This window comes from Triticum dicoccoides, chromosome 4A (genome assembly GCF_002162155.2).
Source record: "Triticum dicoccoides isolate Atlit2015 ecotype Zavitan chromosome 4A, WEW_v2.0, whole genome shotgun sequence".
NCBI lineage: Eukaryota > Viridiplantae > Streptophyta > Magnoliopsida > Poales > Poaceae > Triticum > Triticum dicoccoides.
Window position 1 is genome coordinate 735,994,772 of NC_041386.1, and position 12,791 is coordinate 736,007,562.

A 12,791-nucleotide genomic window follows, 5' to 3' on the forward strand; every position below is an offset into this window, starting at 1 on the left:
GATAGGATATTTCATAATATAAAGATACTTGATCATTGAATTGGAAGGTAACGCTGGGAAAAACGGATTGCAATGTTCTACCCTCTCATATTTGTTGCACAAGATGAGATCTTTACTTCTTTTTCTTGCTCCTAGCTTATACTACATGTCATTTATAGTGGCATTTCTCCGTGGACATCTGATAAGTGACGAAGGATAAGAAAAAATGGCAGATTAACAATAAGTAAAGAAAACTCAACTTATAATATGGATTGGGTGTATTTGTTTTACAAATTTGAACATTCTGAACAAGGCCGGGATAAAAAGAACTAATAATACAGTTATAACATAATAAGTAGTAGTTACAATAAAGGACATTAATGCCAGCACAAATTGAGTCACAGGTCAAAACAACTTTGAAGACCAACATCGTGAAATAATTCTTCACATTATCAACTTTTGATCATTCTGAATGGTGCATTTTGTGCAGCGCCTCGAAATTGCAAAACAGAAGCAAATGAAAGGAAATGAAACAAGATTGGCAAGGTATGAGATGTCGGATCAAAAGTAGACCCAGACGCCAGAGGAGAAAAGCTTTGTTGCCACTCTAGCTGAGCATCTAAGAAGAACATTGTCCCCAAACATGTTAGCAGATGCATATAAAGAATTTCAGGTCCCTCAGTTTCTTGCGCTAGGCCCATGAGATAATTTCGTAAATGAACCACAGTATAAAGAATACATCAGAAGCACTAAACCTAGTAGAAGTAATGTGTATTCCCATAAACAACATAAACAACTATGCAGACAAGCATACATAATAAAAGGGCATTTTAATTGTCACCGCTAATTAACTCTTTTATAGCTCATATATGAAGCAAAGAAACCTCAACCAGAGCAACACAAGCAAGATCAGCAACTAAACAGCTCACTACCACCCCCTGTACATCCAACCCTGGGTTAATAAAGAATATGTTTATCTTTTCTGTACACAAATATCCATCCAGCACAAAATATAACCTCTCATGGGAATTGTTTACGTCTGAAATATTTGGACTAATGTCACATTTATGCATTCATAATCGGAGCTTATAATGTCAGTCTACATATACATAGTGCATGGATGAAAACAGGGGAGCATACCTCAATATCACATCAAGTATTTTAACAGAACATAGGTCCATTAGATTATTATTCATTTACGGTGGATAAATTGAATTTATTATTAACTTTAATATGACGAATAGAGTTGGCAATCTGGAAACGCAAAATATCTGAAGTCACCAGGTTGTTTCTTGACTAATAGACTGCCATTCTTCTCATAGATTATCATTTTCTCGGTGGGAATTTCATTCAACAACAAAAATATAGTAGGCTTACCTATGCTGGATGTGCACTACTCAGTTTATTTAGAAATGGGAAAAAACAATTGTGCTTGCATGGTGGATTATATAAATCAAATAGATAATGTCAACGGTGAATCTTGGCAGGAAGGGCACTAATCAGCCCAGTAGCCATGGATGAACTTCGGGTAGGGACACTGCAATCGAAGTGAATTGCTATACATGTAGAATATCTTCCCTCTCAATAAAAAGGATGGTAAGTGAACTAACATTGAAATCAAATCTCCCAAGTTAATCAGACCCTTCTTCAGTCAATCTCTTATGTCCAATGCATCATATTCCTAAACTGAAGGATCCAACCATTAAGAAGTGAATAGTTATGGTAAGTTTCACATGAAGCTTAGTTACAACGTTATGGTATGAAGATTGATGTCATCTGCTATAGTGAGTACATGTTGTCCTCACACATAGAAAATAAAGACCATCGAGTGCATTATTGTGCGTTCCATGGCCAAGGAAATCAACGCATGAATAGTTTAAAGGAAACAAGTAAAGTGCAGATTTAATCAGGAAACCATCGGGAGCCTGAATAGTTTAAAGGAAACAAACAAAGGGCTGACTTAATCTGGAAGATTTTTCACCAATGCCCTACTTGCCAGCGGGGAAGTCCTTTTTGTCACTTGTCTTTGGTCGCTCGTCGGACACATGGAACACCAATTAAAGATTTCCATGCAAAGAGTTATGTGCCAAGCCTTGTTCCTGCGAACAAAAAACAAATCATAATCAACAAGCCATTGAAATGCTTAAAGAAGGAACCACAAAAGAACGGGGAGATTGAATCTCAAAATTGAATCCATGAAAGATTCGTGGTACATAAGTGACTGTTGATATTCTCACGGTGGACAGGCTGGAACCTCACCGTAGTCACCCTTCCACTGGCAAAGACAAAATTGAGCATGATACCCACATATTTTTCTTCCTCTCCATGCCACCTCTTTGAGCCACCATGAAAAGCTTCTTACAACGTGGATCCACAATAACCAGCAGCGATGTGGTCAGGGAGGCTGTCACCATGCTCAGGACACATGATACAGTGGCATGCTAGTACTTGAATTATAAAACATAAGCTACAAAAAACTTGCATTTATACCGAAAAGGAACTTGCTAGATGGGACAGATCAAATGCATCAAAAGTGCACTAAGTAGCTTATGATTATTCAGAAGAAGCTGCAAACACCAAACCCCCTTTTGGTGAGAAAGCATTTACCACCAGCTCTCTCGAAAAGTAAGTATAGCCGTATAGACCAAAACATGATTGCACTTTGAAGAAACAAACAAAAAATCTGCCATGTGTCGATGACACAGCACCTGATCTTACCCAAATTTATTTTTGCAAATATGCAAGCACGACACAAAGTTTGATCGAAATACACTATAAAAGAGCTTCGTATCTACTACATCTTAGGAAACAACCACAACTACAAAAGAAAACATTGCGTTGTGCGCTCAGCGAGATCTCAAGCACAACTGCAGCTTAGGAACAAAATTTAGTTTTTTCACAAATAATAAAGAAATGTTCTCCCTTGTGCAAAAAATGAACTGTTGATGTAGATACTATGTCGACCTAACCACCAACTGCAATTTGACATATGAATATATGATGCTAGAACTAACAATGAGCACAAATAAATAATTTAATAGTAACCCAAGATAAACAAAAAGGAAACATTTGAATGACGATTTGGGGATCGGTCTAATCCAGAGAAAACTAAAACATAGCAATAGAGACGAGACATGTAAATTTAAGATCTAAAAGAATCAGCTATTAATCAAGTAATTTTCATGATCGCTTCCAAAACTTAAACTGCAAGGACTACTACTACTGGACGACCATTTTTCCTTTCATCCAAGTTATCTAATTTCACATCCAAAAGACCTAGATCATCAAAGGAAACAACATGAACACCAACCATGTAATGGCAAAAATCTACTATGGGGCCAGAAAGTTGACTACAGGCCATCGAAATCAGATCAAGGAAATACCTGGTACACGTATCTGCAAGTGGTCAGGCAGGCCGGCATTGTTGGCGCTGAAGAACACCATGACGGCCGATGGATTCCCCTATTCCTCACAGGAGGTTCAACCGGGCCGGCTGGATCGACCGGTGTTCGATCCATCCGCATCCCGCACCAAAAGGGTGGATCCCCTCGAGCGCTGAATCCCTCGCGTGACTCGCGTCGACTGGATCACCTGGACCGCCAGTTCCCTCGTGCACGTCGCATGGCTCTCGTCCGCTGGATCCCCTCGACCGTCGGCTCCCTCGCCCGCGTCGCGTCGGCTTCATCCCCTCCCGCTCTGGATCTAGCATCGCCTCGGCTCCTCACCCGCGCCATGGATTTTTCTTTTGGGACAAACGTCGCCTGGATTGACGCAGACCAATCGCTGTGTAGTAACTTCGTGAGTCAGATAGATAAATGGGCCAATAAGCCCATTCAATGACAGGGCTTCAAAAAAGTCTCCAGAGTAGCAGCCCATAAGGACAGCCAGCCCACTCGCGGTAAACTGTTGTTGAAACAAAAATCTGACGGTCAGATACAGTTCAAACGTGAAATCCGACGGCTGAAATCACTGGGGGCGTGAGAGAGCTCGCTTTAGGCTCAGTTATACTGTCCTTATAATATTTATGTTGGCCTTGGTCTTTTATATATGGGCCTTTGACCTCCCACCTGTACCTGTATATATGTTAGCTTTGGCCTCCAGATAATATTATGTTGCTATTCCTAACAACAGGCTCCTGACTTTTGTGGCCAGAGTCGATGCCAGATGTTATAATCGTTTTTGTGGCCGACGATAATACCGAGTCAATGGTCTAACCTGATCACGCGGTTCCATCTCAACGAAAGTAGTGTGTGCCAACCCTATGCCTATGTATAGATTTACCGCCAATACAAACTACAAACTAGTGTACTCCCTCCGTTCCTTTTTACTCTTCATATAAGATTTGTGTCAAGTCAAACTTTACAAATTTTGACCAAATTTGTATAAAAAAATATCAACATCTACAATATCAAATATACATAATATGAAACTAAATTCCATAAGGACTAAAGATATTCCTTTGGCCTTGTAAATGTTGATTCTTTTTTCTATAAGTTTGGTGAAAATATAGATACTTTGACTTTAGACAAAAGTTATATGCAGACTAAAAAGAAACGGAGGGAGTATTGAATAAATAAGTTAGTACTATGTTTGAATTAAATTATCAAGCATAAGTTACGAACTGACAAGTCACACCAATTCTCCTTAATAACAATGTTGCACTAGATTTTGCTCAAAGATGGTCGAAATAAACTAGATATAGCATTTTTACCCTCATGCTGACAGCCTGTGTCCACTATGAGGCTAATGTTCGAAAAATGTTGGTACTTGGTCTGCAACCTGAATTTCGAAATGTTTTGTTTCTTTTGCAGGGTATTTGCATTGAACCGAGTTTGACTCCAACTGCAGCTTTAAATGTCCGCTTGAAGGATAAAATGGCAACAGTAGAAAAGCTCATTGATAAAGCACAGGGCATTGTTGCATTGGCAAAGCCCTCAAGCAAGGGTGAAACTGTTACTGCCAAAAATACGCACACACGCTCTATTTCAGCTGCAGCAGTAAATGTAACTGGACGAGATAAGGATCGTGACTGGATAACAGGAATGCTTCGTCATAAAGAGAATGATGTCAATCCAAGCTCAAGTAACAATAAATGTTTCTCTGTAATTGGCATTTATGGCATTTCAGGTTCTGGGAAGACGACCCTCGCACAACATGTTTGCAAGTATGAGCAAAGTAAAGACTATTTTGACCTTGTTATCTGGATACATGTTTCTGAGAACTATAGTGTGGGTGACTTTTTCATGGAGATGGTTGAGGCAGCTTCAGTGAATAAGGAAAAAGTATGCCCTAATTACAATAGCCTAGATGTCCTGGAAAAAGAATTGGAAAAGAAACTAGATGGCAAACGATTCCTTTTGGTACTAGATGATATTTGGTCCAACAAAGATGTCTGTAAGCAGCAGCTACCGGAGTTACTTTCTCCATTGAAGGTTGGGAAGAGAGGAAGCAAAATTCTAGCGACAAGCCGCAATAAAGATGCATTTTCAGAGCTAGGTCCTGGTGTGGCACGTAAAACATTTCCAATACCTGCCTTGGATGAACAAGTGTTCTTGGATCTGTTCATGTATTATGCCCTTGAAGGTATAAGTATAGATGATCCAGATCAAACAGTACTCAGAATTATCGGGGCTGAAATTGCACAGAAGCTGAAAGGATCACCGCTAGCAGCCCGTACAGTGGGCGGACAACTACGTAAAAGACAAAATGATGTTGCCTTTTGGAGAGAAGTTCGAGATCGGGACCTTCTGCATGAGACAACGGGGGCCCTGTGGTGGAGTTATCACTTATCAGCATCTTGATGAGCAGATCAGGCGATGCTTTGCTTACTGCAGTATTTTTCCAAGAAGACATCGTTTCAATCGTGATTCGTTAGTTGCATTGTGGGTGGCAGAGGGGTTTATACAAACTACTGATGTAGAGGAGGACATGGAAGCTGTTCGTCGGGATTATTTTCATGAGTTACTGGCAACTTCATTTATGCAACCAGTGGGATCCAAAGGAGTGGATGAGGACTTGGAGTATTCTGTCCATGATCTTATGCATGATTTGGCTGAGAAAGCAGCAGGCAGTGACTGCTTTAGGATCGAGAATGGCTCGACAAGAAAAGTTCCTCATGATGTTCGCCATCTTTTGGTTGCGAAGGCAACTGTTACTGAGGAGATTTTTGAATTGGAAAACTTACGCACTCTCATTATAACTGATTATAAATGGCCTGGACTATCCATTGAAAAGTTCTTAGAGAAAGTATTCGAGAAGCTAAAGAAATTGCGGGTATTGCAGATGCATATCCCGCAGCCTATATGGAGTGAAGGAGCATGGTACAAAATCCCAACAACAGTTGGCCATTTAAAGCATCTTTCTTTAGATTCAGATGGCAGAATAATATCTTTACCAAGGACATTAGCCAATCTTTACCATTTGCAGCTGCTACATGTTTTTGGTGAAGCAGTAAAAGCTCCCTCTGATATAAATATGGGCAACCTTACAAACTTGCGGTATATCGCCGGCGAAGGAAAGCTTGTTCCAAACATCCACAGTTTAACATCTCTACAAGGACTTTCTCTGTTTCAAGTAGGAAAGGAACATGGGTATGAGCTAAAACAGTTGAAGGGCCTAAACAAGCTACAGGGCATGCTGACGATCGAACATCTTGAAAATGTTAAAAACAAGGAGGAGGCGCATGAAGCAAAGCTAGCTGATAAGAATAGACTAACAACATTGCATTTGCAATGGGGTGATGATATAGGCACCTTCGTACATCCTTGGTCACCAGAAGTTCAAGTGGAGGTACTTGAGGGTCTTTGCCCACCAAAGGATCTTAAAAGTCTGGAAATTTGGAGTTACGAGGGTCTGAGGTACCCAAATTGGATGGTAGGTGAGGAGAATGGTGGCCCAAAGCACCTACAGAAACTTCATCTCCACAAATGCATTCGATTGGGACCTGCTCCTGAACTTTTTGAGTTTTTCATTCATCTTCATAACTTTATTATTTCCGACTGCGACTAGGACCACTTACCAGACACTAGTAGAAAAGGGGGCAATGGCCCAGGCCAGTTCAGCCCATTAGTCCCGGTTCAATCCAGAACCGGGACCAATGGAGCTATTTGCCCCGGTTCGTGAGCCCAGGGGGCCGGCCGGGCCACGTGGGCCATTGGTCCCGGTTCGTCCGGACCTTTTGGTCCCGGTTGGTGGGACGAACCGGGACCAATGGGCCTGGCTCCTGGCCCACCACTATTGGTCTCGGTTGGTGGCGTGAATCGGGACCAAAGGCTTCCCTTTAGACCCGGTTCATGCCACCAACCGGGACCAATGGTGGTGCCTATATATACCCCCTCCCGCAAGAGCAGAGCACACTGCTCTGTTTTTTCTGGCTAAGGGGGAGAGGGCTTGGTGGTGCTCTAGCTCACCTCCTATGCACACAAGGTGTTCGATGGAATGCCCGAGCCACACTACTTAAGGTTTCTCCTCTCCAAGCTCGACCGCCAAGCTCCGTTTTCCTCAAGATTGATCTAGGTTTAGTGGTCCGTCACGCCCCGTCCCCGTCTTCACCACCGTCGATCACCCGCGCCGATCTCATCGCCGGCACCACCGTGGTGAGCCTCTTGTTCTTATCTTCTTTCTGAAAGGAAAAACATTCTTACTTGTATGTTTAGATAGATACTTGTATTATTTTCTTACTTTTATTATTGCATCTTATATAGTGCGATGGTTTTGGTATCCACCCCCGTCGGCCCTCGTCCTGTCTATGATTCGGATGTGGTATATATTATCTTTTCATAACTATTGGTTCATTTATTGTTTATGAAAATTATGCCGACCAACGTGACATAGATTTTATTTATCTAGGAGGTTGTTGAACCGGCAATTCCAACCGACCCTATTGTCGAGAGGTTAAATTTAGTTGAAGAAGAAAACAATTTCTTGAACGAAAAAATAAAAAAACTTGAGGAGGAGAAGATAAATAAGTGACCAAATTGGAGTTGCATGTTGCGGATGTCGTCGATGATCACAAGATCAAGATGGATGCAATGCGCTTGAAGATGAGAAAGATTAGAAAATATGTCATTCATACCGAGGCTTGGTATCATTATGCCGTTGGATCAGTTGTTACCTTGGTTGCGATTATGATCGCATTTGTTTTCGCATTGAAATGTTTTACATAGTTTCAATGTATGGTTTAATTAATTTAGATGCTCTGCAGAGCTTTATGTTGTTAGATGAGAACTATGTATGTACTTTGGTTTTTATGTGATGATGAACTTCTATTAATTTGGTCACTTATAATTATCTATTCATGATGTACACACTTAATTATATATAATGCACGCAGATGAACCGGCAATGGATGTACGGTGACAGACACACCTCCGAGTATATTAAGGGCGTGCATTATTTTCTTGAAGTGGCTGAGGCAAACAAGCAGAATGGTTTTATGTGTTGTCCATGCCCTATATGTGGGAATACGAAATCTTACTCTGACCGGAAAATCCTTCACACCCACCTGCTTTACAAGGGTTTCATGCCACACTATAATGTTTGGACGAGGCACGGAGAAATAGGGGTTATGATGGAAGACGGCGAGGAAGAAGAGTACGATGACAACTATGTGCCCCCTGAATACGGTGATGCTACTGAACATCAAGATGCACCAGACGATGTGCACGATGGTGCTGCAACGGGCGAAGCTGCTGAAGATCAAGAGGAACCAGACAATGTGCCCGATGATGATGATCTCCGCCGGGTCATTGTCGATGCAAGGACACAATGCGAAAGTCAAAAGGAGAAGCTGAAGTTCGATCGCATGTTAGAGGATCACAAAAGGGGTTGTACCCCAATTGCGAAGATGGCAACACAAAGCTCAGTACCGTACTCGAATTGCTGCAGTGGAAGGCAGAGAATGATGTGCCTAATAAAGGATTTGAGAAGCTACTGAAAATAATGAAGAAGAAGCTTCCAAAGGATAACGAATTGCCCGACAGTACATACGCAGCAAAGAAGGTCGTATGCCCTCTAGGATTGGAGGTGGAGAAGATACATGCATGCCCTAATGACTGCATCCTCTACCGCGGTGCCTACAAGGATCTGAACGCATGCCCGGTTTGCGGTGCATTGCGGTATAAGATCAGACGAGATGACCCTGGTGATGTTGACGGCGAGCCTCCCAGGAAGAGGGTTCCTGCGAAGGTGATGTGGTATGCTCCTATAATACCACGGTTGAAACGTCTGTTCAGAAACGGAGAGCATGCCAAGTTGATGCGATGGCATAGTGAGGACCGTAAGAAAGACGAGAAGTTGAGAGCACCCGCTGACGGGTCGCAGTGGAGAAAAATTGAGAGAAAATACTGGGATGAGTTTGCAAAGGACCCAAGGAACGTATGGTTTGCTTTAAGCGCGGATGGCATTAATCCTTTCGGGGAGCAGAGCAGCAATCACAGCACCTGGCCCATGACTCTATGTATGTATAACCTTCCTCCTTGGATGTGCATGAAGCGGAAGTTCATTATGATGCCAGTTCTCATCCAAGCCCTAAGCAACCCGGCAACGACATTGATGTGTACCTAAGGCCATTAGTTGAAGAACTTTTACAGCTGTGGAATGGAAACGGTGTACGTACGTGGGATGAGCACAAAAAGGAGGAATTTGACCTAAAGGCGTTGCTGTTCGTGACCATCAACGATTGGCCCGCTCTCAGTAACCTTTCAGGACAGACAAACAAGGGATACCACGCATGCACGCACTGTTTACTTGACACCGATAGTATATACCTGGGAAGCTGCAGGAAGAATGTGTACCTGGGCCATCGTCGATTTCTTCCGACCAACCATCAATGTCGAAAGAAAGGCAAGCATTTCAAAGGCGAGGCAGATCACCGGAAGAAGCCCGCCATGCGTACCGGTGACGCTGAGAATGACGCTGTTCCGAATAACGCTGAGAATCACGCACCCATGTGGAAGAAGAAATCTATATTTTGGGACCTACCCTACTGAAAAGACCTAGAGGTCCGCTCTTCGATCGACGTGATGCACGTGACGAAGAACCTTTGCGTGAACCTGCTAGGCTTCTTGGGCGTGTATGGGAAGACAAAAGATACACCTGAGGCACGAGAGGACCTGCAACGCTTACACGAAAAAGAGGGCATACCTCCGAAGCAGTATGAAGGTCCTGCCAGCTACGCTCTTACGAAAGAAGAGAAAGAAATATTCTTTCAATGCCTGCTCAGTATGAAGGTCCCGACTGGCTTCTCGTCGAATATAAAGGGAATAATAAATATGCCAGAGAAAAAGTTCCAGAACCTAAAGTCTCATGACTGCCACGTGATTATGACGCAACTGCTTCCGGATGCATTGAGGGGGCTTCTACCGGAAAACGTCCGATTAGCCATTGTGAAGCTATGTGCATTCCTCAATGCAATATCTCAGAAGGTGATCGATCCAGAAATCGTACCAACACTAAGGAGTGATGTGGCGCAATGTCTTGTCAGTTTCGAGCTGGTGTTCCCACCATCCTTCTTCAATATCATGACGCACGTCCTAGTTCATCTAGTCGACGAGATTGTCATTCTGGGGCCCGTATTTCTACATAATATGTACCCCTTTGAGAGGTTCATGGGAGTCCTAAAGAAATATGTTCGTAACCGCGCTAGGCCAGAAGGAAGCATCTCCATGGGCCATCAAACAGAGGATGTCATCGGGTTTTGTGTTGACTTCATTCCTGGCCTTAAGAAGATAGGTCTCCCTAAATCGCGGTATGAGGGGAGACTGACTGGAAAAGGCACGCTTGGAAGGGACTCAATAATATGCAGGGACGGATATTCTTTGTCTCAAGCACACTACACAGTTCTATAGAACTCTACCTTGGTGACCCCGTATGTCGATGAACACAAGAACAGTCTGCGCTCCAAACACCCGGAGCAGTGCGACGACTGGATTACATGTGAACACATCAGGACTTTCAGCAGTTGGTTGGAAACACGTCTCAGAGGTCACAACACTGTTTGTGATGAGCTGTACTTGTTGTCTAGGAGACCATCTTCGACTGTAATGATTTGGAAAGGATACAAGATAAATGGGAATACATTTTACACGATTGACCAAGATGAAAAGAGCACCAACCAAAACAGCGGTGTCCGCTTTGATGCAGCAACCGACAAGGGAAATGACACATATTATGGTTACATAGTAGACATATGGTAACTTGACTACAGAGTAGATTTTAAGGTCCCTTTGTTTAAGTGCAAGTGGGTCAATCTGTCAGGAGGCGGGGTACAGGTAGACCCACAGTACGGAATGACAACATTGGATCTGAAAAATCTTGGGTACACTGATGAACCGTTCGTCCTAGCCAATGATGTGGCACAGGTTATCTATGTGAAGGAAAAGAAAAGATAAGGAAGCGAATACATCATACAATGAGCCAAAGCGCCACATAGTTCTTTCAGGAAAAAGGGACATCCTGGAAGTGGAGGGCAAGACAGACATGTCTGAAGAGTATGAAAAGTTTCATGAAATTCCCCCCTTCAAAGTCAAGGCTGACCCAAGCATCCTGATAAACGATGAAGATTATCCATGGTTACGGCGCAATAAGCAAACGACACAAGCGAAGAAAAAGTGAAGACTTTCTCCCGCAACTATTATGATGATACCATGCCAACTTTGTAACATACGAGTATGATACCATTGTCCGTTTTGTACATGCACATGCTATGCCAACTTTTTCAGAGTTCATTTGAAAACTATGAATTTGAAAACCTCGCCAACCGAAGGGGGATTACACCGGTTTATAAGCCCGTCCCTCTACACGCCTTGCTGAGCTCACAAACTTGTGATTCACACAAATTTCAAAGAAAACTAATGGCACAAACAGAAAGTTTATAATTTTGCTGACCTAAAAGCAAAAAAGGATTAAAAAATAAAGCAAAAACCAAAAGAAAATAAATAATGCAGAAAAAAAAACAAAAAAACTTGAAAAAAAAATAAAAATAGCAACAATAAGTATTTTGTTGTAAGTAGAAACAAAATAAAATAAATAAATAAAGCAAAAAAGTGTTTTCAAATTTGAAAACTAATGGCACTAACAGAAAGTTTATAATTTTTCTAAAACTAAAAGACAAAAGAATTAAAAAATAAAGCAAAAAACAACAAAAAATAAATAATGCAGAAAACAGAACAAAAAACTGAAAAATAATAAAAATAGCAACAATAAGTATTTTGTTGTAAGTACAAACAAAATAAAATATATAAAGCAACAAAGAAAACAAAAAAAGTGTTTTCAAATTTGAAAACTAATGGCACTAACAGAAAGTTTATAATTTTTCTAAAACTAAAAGCAAAAAGAATTAAAAAATAAAGCAAAAAACAACAAAAAATAAATAATGCAGAAAGCAAAACCAAAAAACTGGAAAAAAAATAAAAATAGCAACAATAAGTATTTTGTTGTAAGTAGAAACAAAATAAAATAAATATAGCAACAAAGAAAACAAAAAAACAAAAAAAAGTGCCACCTACTGGGCCCCCACGGCTTGAATACGACTAGAAACCCTACCATGGGCCAGGATTCAGGCCCGCGGGAGGCCCAGTAAGCCCACAGGCAGAGATTGCACGGTTAGGCCCGAAAGCCTGCAGTTGAGAGGAGCTCGAGTGGGTGGGCGCAGCAGAGCTTATAAACCACACTCGAGCTCTCTCTACTAGCGATGTGGGACTAAACTTTTTGGCGCGGGGCAGCACAAGGCCTTTGGTCCCGGTTGGTGGCACCAACCGGGACTAAAGGGGGCATTGGTCCCGGTTCGTGGCACCAACCGGGACTAATGCCCC

The 12,791-nt window shown here is 42.0% G+C and overlaps 1 pseudogene; it reads left to right on the plus strand.

The window, feature by feature from the left end:
• Nucleotides 1-12,791, plus strand: part of LOC119284340 — a 34,522-nt pseudogene that overhangs the window by 14,772 nt on the left and 6,959 nt on the right.